Here is a 9,669-nt window from a genome sequence, read left to right on the forward strand (position 1 = left end):
GCATTTTGGGTCTTTGACAGGGACAAATTATTTAATGTGTCATAGAATCTGTGTCTAATAATATTGGAGTCAGGGAATTCCAAAGCCTTTCAGAACATCAGAGCATAATGCTTTGTGTTTTAAGGTCTTTGGGAAGAAATGGACAGAATCATTTTCAAACTCAGGTGGTGTTAGTGGTGAAGGGTATTCAGTCCACTTGTAACATTTGCAGGTTCCTGTACACCCTGTAGGATTAGTCCTCTTTTGCTTGAGTTAGGACAGCACTTCACCTAGAATCAGAACTATACGGGTCAAAGGATAGACTTAGTGTTGAGTGTTAATTCATCTTAGTTCTTCATTTCGAGACTCATTAGTCGTGGTGGGCCACAGAGTCTTCCTAGTGAGACCTTACTCAGGGTCAGAACCTGGGCTTCCTTTACCCAGCAGGGCTGCATAATGGAATGATTTGGCCAGGCATTTTTATCAGGTATTTGAAAGGGTCTACACTTGGCTGTATAGTGTGCTTTGATCTTGCAAGGGGGAGGTCTTTTGCCTCTCCCCTTGGCATATTATAAAAAGCCCCTTTGAATAAAGCTCTGGGCAGTTGGGTATTGACCCAGCCCCCCCCCACGCTATCCTGTGTCTCTGTCTTTCTTATCATCTCTTTCTATGTTTCTACTTAATATTTCCTCAGTCCTGTCTCCTCCACCCAAAAACTCTTTGAAAGGTGGGAGCAGGTTGGAGCTAGACTCCCATAATTAGTTAAATAAAACATTCATAAGATAGTAGCCAAAAATGTATAGGTTAAAAACACCACCACCAGTTATTGTTGGAGGGCTTCTCTCCAGGTTCCTCAAGCCCCGAAGTCCCACAATCCACTTATAAAATAATCACTCAGATGCTTATAGTACTTATAAACTGTATGGCCGTGGCAGGCTTCTTGCTAACTGTTCTTATTTTTTTTTTTTTTTTTTTTATTTTTCGAGACAGGGTTTCTGTGTGCTTTGCCTTTCTGGCTCATTGGTAGCCAGGCTGGCTCGACTCACGGATTGCTGGTCTGCTCCGAGTGCTGGGATTAAAGCGTGTGCCACACCGCCCCTGTTCTTATATCTTAAATTAACCCATTTTTATAAATCTATACCTTGCCACGTGGCTGGTGACTTACCAGCATCTTTACATGCTGCTTGTCCTGGCGGTGGCTGCAGTGTCTCTCCTCCTTCTTCCTGTTTCCCCAATTCTCCTCTCTCTTTGTCCCGCCTATACTTCCTGTCTGGTCACTGGCCGTCAGTGTTTTATTTATATAGAGTGATATCCACAGCAACCAGTAAAAGTACAAAAGCTGCATCAAGGCCCTGAACCCTAAAGTCGTATATGAATTTTGGTCAAGTGAGGAATGGTTAGATTCTTCTGCCAGAGAACTTTCTTTATAGCTCAAAGTCTGCATGTAACTAAAAAAATATCCACCCTCAAATGAACAATTATTTTCCTGTTACATTCCCCATTATAATGCCAATTTATAGTTAATTTGAATAATGTATTATATTATCCATTTAATATTTGTTTTCTTTGTTGAGGATTGGATAAGATAATAAATTCCATTTTCCCCATGGGTTCAGAATCTACTAAGAAGTAAGAGACTGGAGTCAGATAAAAACATCGGTCTTACTTCTGCTATCTGACAGTCCTCCTTGCTGCTGCCAAAAGAGGGTTCCAGATGCCCTAGAACTGGAGTTACAGGTGGTTGTGAGCTTCCTGATGTGGGTGCTGGGAATCAAACTTGAGTCCTCTGGAAGGGCAGCATGTGCTCTTAGCCACTGAGTCCTCTCTCCAGCCTCAATTCCAGAATCCTTTACCTTGCAGGAATCTTGCAATCTCTGGTATTAAAAATAAGTTTCACTCCTTTTGAAAGAACAGCTTGATAGAGTTTGATGAGGCTGTGGGAGATGCTGACTGGGAGGGAGCTAAGAAGGAAGCAGAACCTGATAGTCCTCATTGGAAGTAAGAGAGAGCTGGATTAATTCTTTGTTTTTTTTCTTCCTACAACCCAAAAGGCAGTATTTGAAACTCATTTTTTTTATATATACTTCATATTTTTCTGGGCACCAGCCCTCTATTTATTGCAGTAATAGTACATCTATAATACGAAGCTACAAGACAAGTTCTAACAATAGGAACAGTAGGAGAGAGGGATGAGGAAAAGCCAGATTCTGTTTAGGAGGTCAAGGGTGAGGGGTGGAGGAAATCCTTCTGATGACTGGCTTTCTCCCAGGAAGATGGACATCCAAAGTTCGTGTCTGGATTCTGAGAGAAATGAAGAATTAAATGACAGAGAAGCTCAATGCAACAGTATATCTCAGCATTCTTCGTTTCATAGGGAAGTGGGGAGCTCACTTTTGACCCATTCATGACAAGGCCTAGCTGATGCTTTGGGCAACAATGGGTGGAAGTCATCATCAATTTAGAATTTGCAACTATTAAGAACAGACCACCATACACTGCCAGAGTGAGGTAGCTGTCATCCTGATTCTGGGACTTGTGTATTCTAGTGAGAGGTGCCAGCCAAGATTCAGAGGGGCCTTTGGGAATCTCTTAACTTAATGGGACTGGGACTTCAATCTGCTTCTAAGGTCAGATGGCTTTGTATTCACACTAATTAGCAAAGTTCATCTTCTAACCATTGATCAGAGCTAGGAGACTGAATGAGTAGGCAGAAGGAGTCTGTAGTGACAAGACCATGATTCATTCCCCTTGGCAGGTGGCAGATGGGCTCATCAGGAAGTGGGGCTAGAAAGAGCTATAAGCCTCTGTAGAGAGACACCAAAGACAAGTTGTTCACGTGCTGCACAGTACATTTTAGATATAGGAAAAGGGGGAGGCAGCAATTTGGTATTAGGCATGAGCTGTATGAAATTTGTATGATGGTGGCCACTATGGCCTTACTATTAAGACTGTGTAGATTTACAGTGTCCACAGATGATAGTTTTGCTTGTGATGTATGTTATAACAATAGAAACTTTCAACTTGTCATCAATCATGTCAAATTTGTTAATTGACAGTACCATCAATGAGGCAAGATGTTTGAGTCAAAGAATGGTCAACCAAGACTGTTAAACTTGATTATGTCCCTTGTTGTTTTTCGAATCTTAGATGGTCTTTTAATAAAAACCCAGGGCCAGATATGAGGGTGAAAGCTGAAAGATCAGAGAAGCAGAACAGCCATCCACTAGTCCTTATCTCTACGAAAGGCTAAAGAGAGTGAGTTCCTGTTTCCTCATGCCTTATATACCTTTCTCTGCCCTGCCATATTACTTCCTGGGATTAAAGGCCTGTGTGCTTCTAAGCAAAGGCATGAGATCTCAAGTGCTAGGGATTAAAGGTGTGTGCTATCATTGCCTGACCTGTGTCTAATCTAGTGGCTGGCTCTGTCCTCTGTTCCTCAGGCAAGTTTATTAGGGTACACAATATATTACCCCATCTTGACTTCACTGCCCACTAAAGCCATCTCCATAAACAGTACCACCTAAGGTGTATGCCAGCAGTAATGAATTTGGACAGGGAAGTCACTAAGGACCACGATCTTGTATGTAGCCCATCTTGTCCCATAGTGCTACATAAAAGCCCGAGCTATGTGTAAGGGCAATGGCTTTCTTGCCATAGCCCTTTTCAAACAACTGCACTCATGATGAGGTCATCATGGCTCTGGAGGGCAGTGTAGGGCAGTCCCATACTAGGTGTGTGTACGTAGAGATGGATCATAGGAGCAATGAGGGTGATAAAACTACTCTCCAAAGCCAGCAGGAAATCTTGGCAAGATTAGTAGACTTCTCTACTCTCTCAACACCACCACAGAAGGTGACAACACAAGGGTGCTGGCAATGTTGTAGAGCCATGATATTCCAGAGCATGCCTATGCGATGCTGTGCCTGGAGAACTTGCTGGATTGTGGAAGTCACAATGCTGAATGTTCCCATCACAGTCCCTTCCAACTTGCTGACAACAGATGAACCCAGCTGGGCAGCAATGTCTGTGCCTACATTCCTAGTGATGGGATGACCACACATCTAAAGAGAGAACCCATGTCTTCTGGATTTAAGCTCTTGGAACCCACAAGGTCCTTTGGCATCCCAAACCTGCCACCCAGAGTTCCCTTGGTAGCACTAAGGTTGGGAGTTTTGAATGGACCCTTCATCTTCTGAGTTGCCGCTGTTCAGGGCTTGTAGCTGCCAAGCAGGCCCAGTTCCCAGAATCAAGTCAATACCTTCAGATAGGGTAGCATCTGGGGTCCCACTGGTAGTGGGAATGCTATAATCCAGGACTTCTTTGCTTACACAGCCACCTACTTCCATATCCAAGAGTGTTTGCCTTTCTCTTTTGGAACATCTGAAATCATGACTGGGTGGATTTGTCCACATCTCTCCCATGCTTCTGGTTGAACTTTTCCTCTTCTGGAAAGTTCTACTCAGTTCTTAGACCTGCAGGGGCTGCTTGGTTGGTAGCCAAACGATCATCAGAGCCTTTCTTCATGTCTTCCCTGGTGCTTTTTTTTCTATTCTTTAATGTTTTCTTGGGCTTTTCTTCCTCTCTTGTTTCAGTCACGGACCTTACAGGCTTTATAGCCCTTTGATAATCTTTAAATTTCTTCATGGTAATGGGACCAGAGATTTTATTGCTCACCTCTGCTTGGTGAAGGAGCTGCTGAAAGGCATTTTGCAAACCCAGGTGTCATGCAGTGGTCTTAAGCTTTTTTTTTGTTGGAACCATATGGTACTTGTTGAAGTAGTTAGGACATACTATTTATCTATGTATGTCAGTTTTAGGATCTTATGAAAACCAATTTCACATTAGCTCAAACTGGTTGTCCAGTTTATACTTGAGTGTGAGAGCCTCATAGAAGGAATTGTTACTTTCCTGTTCCTACAATAGTATGTAAGGAATGAATGCATTAATAAGTGGCGCAAGTCACTCATGGAAGCACCAGTGCAGAAGCACATCCTTGGGGAAAATGGGGAAGAAGTTGAGCATGGAAGCAGAGAGAGGGAGAGGAGAATGACACACAGAGAGAAAGACACACAGAGAGAAAGATATACAGAGAGAAAGACATACAGAGAAAGACACACACAGAGAAAGACACACAAAGAGAAAGACACAAAGAGAAAGACACAAAGAGATAGACACACAGAAAGACACACAAAGAGAAAGACAAAAGAGATAAAGACACACAGAAAGAAAGACACACACATGCACACACACACACACACACACACACATACACACACACACACACACACACACACTGAGGTGAGTGCCAGGAACTTAGGTCATCATCACTGTGGCTTCCAGATTAATTCTATTTTTTTTTAAAAATAATATAATTCTTTATTGATTCTTTGGAAATTTCACATCATGCACACTAATCCCGCCCACTTCCCAGTCCCTCCATATCCACCCCTGCAGTATGCCTCCCTAAAATTAGTTAAAAACAAAACAAAACAAAGCAAATCAGGCAAGTAAACAAACAAACAACCCACCTCGCTCCTCCATCTTTCCAACACCTCTTCCTTCATCTTAGTGGTACTGGGAGCTTCGGTGTGTCACACAGTGTACCCCTTTTGTCTAATCAGCACCATCTGGAAAATGTTCATTGCAATGAGTCATTGGTCTGGTTCAAGGCCTCTGGCACACCATCATCACTGGGCCCTCATTGAAACTCCTCGGGTATCCTGCTGTCACCCCCGAGTCATGAGATCCTACGGTTATTGTTCTGCAGGACCAGTCCCTTCAAGCACTCCATAGCAGGTCATAGATGGGGCAGCTGTTAGAGTGGGCCAACCCAAGGCCCAGGATGTAGATTTGGATGTTAGCTGGGCTGCTTGGTCCTGGCCATTGGAACCATCCCCTCAGGGGAGGGGCAGAGTCAGGTCTCCAAGGCCCATGCCATTGGGGCCACTCTCCCATGCCTGTGGTGAGGGGTGGGACCATCTCTCCCAAGTTCTGGGGTCAGCTCTTCCATGGGGCTGGGGAAGCGTCTGCTCTCCTGCTGTAGTGTCCATTGAGTGGCAGGACCAGAACTATCCCAGGCCAGTTAGGGACAGGGCTGGCTCAGCGTGGCTCTCGGATTTCATGTATGGTTCCTATGACCCCCTGTGGTAACACGAGTCATGAACACCAGCCCAGACCCTGGCTGCTGTTGGGTCACAGACTCAGACATGGCCCATGGCAGCAGCAGTCCAGGCCTGGCCCTTTGTGGCTGCACACAACATTCAGATTGGCATGGTCCCCATGGCAGTGAGGCCCTCTGACACCAACGTGGCCACAGGATGCAGCCTAGACCCTGGGCATTTATGTGGCCTTTGGTGGCACCACAAGCAACAGACATCACAGACCCCAACTGTGATAGGACCACGGACCCAGACATGGTCCCTGGCAGCAGTCCAGGCTCAGATGTCACCATGGCCCAGATGGCAGCATAGGCCACTCTATAGGTTTTTACCTCTAGCAGCAGTGTGGCACTCAGATACCAACATGACCCCAGGTGGTGGCCCAGAACTCTGGCATCGGCATAGCCTTTGATGGTATCATGAGCCACAGACATCAACACAGACCTTGGCTGCAGTAGGGCCATGAACTGAGATATCGCTCTCAGCTGCAGCTCAGGCCTGGGCATCACCATGACACCTTGTGGCAGTGCAGGCTACTCAGATCTGTATGTCTCTGGCTGCAGCATGACCCAAAGATTCCCCACCTGGCCTTAGGTGACAGCCCTGACCCCAGGTATTTTCATGGCCTTAGGTGGTATCAGGTGTCATGGATATCAACCCAGACCCTGGCTGTGGTAGGGCCATGGACCCAATATCACTATGGCCTCAGGTGGCAGCACACACCATCCAGATTAGCATGGCCCTGGTGGAAGCATGGCTCTTGGAGACCCACATGGACTCAGGTGTTTGACCTGGTCATCTGCATGGCTTTCAGTGGTGTGGTTACTGAAGCCATGGACATCAACACAGACCCTGGCTGCTGCAGGGCCATGGTCTCAGACATGGACCCCATCAGCAGCACAGGCTTGGACGTCATCATGTCCCCCAGTGGACAGGTCACTCAGATCATCATAGTCCCAGTGGCAGCATGGCCCTTGGACACAACAATGGCCACCGGTGGTGGCCCACACCCTGGGGCATCCTTGTGGCCTTGGTGGCAACATGGGTCATGGATGTCAACATAGACCTCTGGCTGTCACAGACCCAGATACGGCCATAGGCAGCAGCCCAGGCCCAGATGTCATCCTGGTCCCGGATGGTAAACAAGCCACCAATATCAGCCCATTCCTCACAGCTCTCACTTCTTCAGAACTGCTTCTTACCACAGCACATGAAAAATTCTGCCTCTCTTTCTCCCCCATTTCTCCATCATATACTTGCTCATCATATTGGCATAGTACTGCCTGGTGCCACAAAGCGCTGGCCAGGCATGTGGATGCTTCAGGCAGGCTGGACCATGAGGACCTAGGCTGCCCCATGGATGTCTCTCTTCTGCCTGAGCCACATGACATTAGGAGGCCTCTCCGATTAATTCTTACGTTGAGATCATGGATGGGAAAGAATGGGTGCTAGCTAAGTCCCAGGGGGCAAAGAGTTGGAGGTGATCCCCCCTGTGGTATTAGTGAAGGGTCAGTCAGACAGTGGAGGTGTAGGGAGATGTGATAGGCTCAGCTGATGTTGTGGTTTGAATGTGTAGTGTCTCCAACAGGCTCTTGTGTTTGAACGTGGCTCCCATGTGGTGGTACTGTTTGGAGAGGCTGTGGAACCTTTAGGAGGGAGTCTCTGAAACAGGTTGTATAGCTTAGTTCTACTTTCTGTTCCTATTGGACTTCCTGACTGTGGATGAATGTAGTGAGCTGAGCTGCTCCTACCTCTGTGCCTTCCCTGCCATGATGGTGTGCACCCCTGTGAACTATAAGCTGAAGTAAACCTTCTCCTCATTAAGTTGCTTCTTGCCAGGTATTTTTATCACAACATTGAGAAATGTAACTAACCAATAAACCAATACACTTGGCTTACAGAAAAGAAGAAAAAAAAAAAGGAAAAGAAAGAAAGAAAAGCAAACAAATGTCATCAGGAGCTAAGTCAAAATCTACAGCTAAGAGGAATGTGAACCCAAACTTCCCAAGGCTGCTGTTTGGAAGAGCCTTTCATGGATCTGAACCTTAAGAAACACTGGCTCCAATTTGTAATTGGATGTTTCTCTTCTATCCACCTGTTCCCAAATACCTGGCAGCCGTTTCCTCAAATCATGGACTCAGAGGCTTAATATTACTTCCAAATGTTCTGCCAGTAGCTCAGGCTTGTTACTAGCTAACTCTTATACTTAAATTAACCCATATTTCTATTTATGATTTGCCTCATGGCTCATGGCTTGTTACTTCATTTTTACACGCCCCGCTTGCCTGGCAACTGGCTGATGTCTCTCCTGACTCTCCTGTTTCCACTCTTCTTCATCCCATCATTCTCAGTTTGGCTTTCCCACCTAACTTTATCCCATTCAGCAACTGGCCAATCAGCTTGTTTATTAAACCAATCACAGCGACAAATCTTCACAGTGTACAAAAGGATTTTTTCACAGCACCAGTTCAAGGGTATGTGTGGTTTGTAGGATTTACTTTAAAGAGGGCATTTCAACACATACTACAAGGAAGATCCATGGGGACCACGCAGCGCTAAGTAAACCACTCTGTCCACATTGGGAATCCAGTCAGTTCCACATTTATTGATCTAGTTTTACTTTAGATTTCATTTTATAAGGATTGTATTAGGAGAGCTGACAAATTGAGCCGTAGGGACAGGGTGACCTTTAAACATGTAGGCCACAGCCAAGCAAATTTCACACATCCTGTGCAGTGAGTCAGGTGGACGTCAGAAAGTGTTTGCAGATTTGAAGCTTCTGATGTGTTTGATTTTGAAGACTAAAGGGAGATGGGGCTGGCAGTTGGCTTTTGCAATTTTTTGAAAAAGGAAGATTTCAGGCTGGATCGGTCCTTGCAGGTCATCAAATCTCAGCTGAATCCTTTTTTTTTCTTAAGACAACAAGACTCAGAGGGGTCAGCATTTGTTAAAAATTGCTAGCAGCCAGTGGGACTTCCAGGGTCTCCTTACCTCAAAGATTGCTTGGATAAGCCTGAAGTATGAGGGGATCTCCTAACTTTGGAGCATCTGCTGGTGGCCAGACACCCGTAGTGTACCCTCACAGCTTTCCACTGGCTTGTCTTCATGTATAAGTCTTATGGGAATCCTCAGCTCTCAGAAGACCCACCAGGGATGGCTTCAGAGAAGCCCCAAAAGGGACGGATGAGCCTCATGGGAGTATCCTTCTTTCAAACACGCTTGCTGGGAGCTGTTTGGGAAAATACAAAGGCTCTCATGCTGTTTTCCTTTCACTTAGCCTTCTGGAGAGGAGAGACTTGATGTCATATGATCAGCTACAGGGATCAGCTGCGTCTGGGACGTGGCTCTTCCTGCCACGCTCCTCATGTGCTCTTTAGTGTAGCCACCCCCTCTCCACTGTTCTGGGGCTTCAGCCTCAGGAAACCAGCTTGCCTACTGTGACCTCCTTTAGATAGAAAAGAAAAGCCTTGGCAACTCCCCTAGGACTGAGAACAGCCAGCAAGTGCGGCTGCCCGAGGGAGAACATGAAATT

At 45.9% G+C, this 9,669-nt stretch overlaps 1 pseudogene; it reads right to left on the bottom strand.

Annotated features, from left to right (window-relative positions):
* Positions 1–3,731: 3,731 nt before the first annotated feature.
* LOC114698804 lies at positions 3,732–6,649 on the bottom strand (annotated as a pseudogene).
* Positions 6,650–9,669: the final 3,020 nt, after the last annotated feature.

Source organism: Peromyscus leucopus, chromosome 14, assembly GCF_004664715.2.
Source record: "Peromyscus leucopus breed LL Stock chromosome 14, UCI_PerLeu_2.1, whole genome shotgun sequence".
Taxonomy (NCBI): domain Eukaryota; kingdom Metazoa; phylum Chordata; class Mammalia; order Rodentia; family Cricetidae; genus Peromyscus; species Peromyscus leucopus.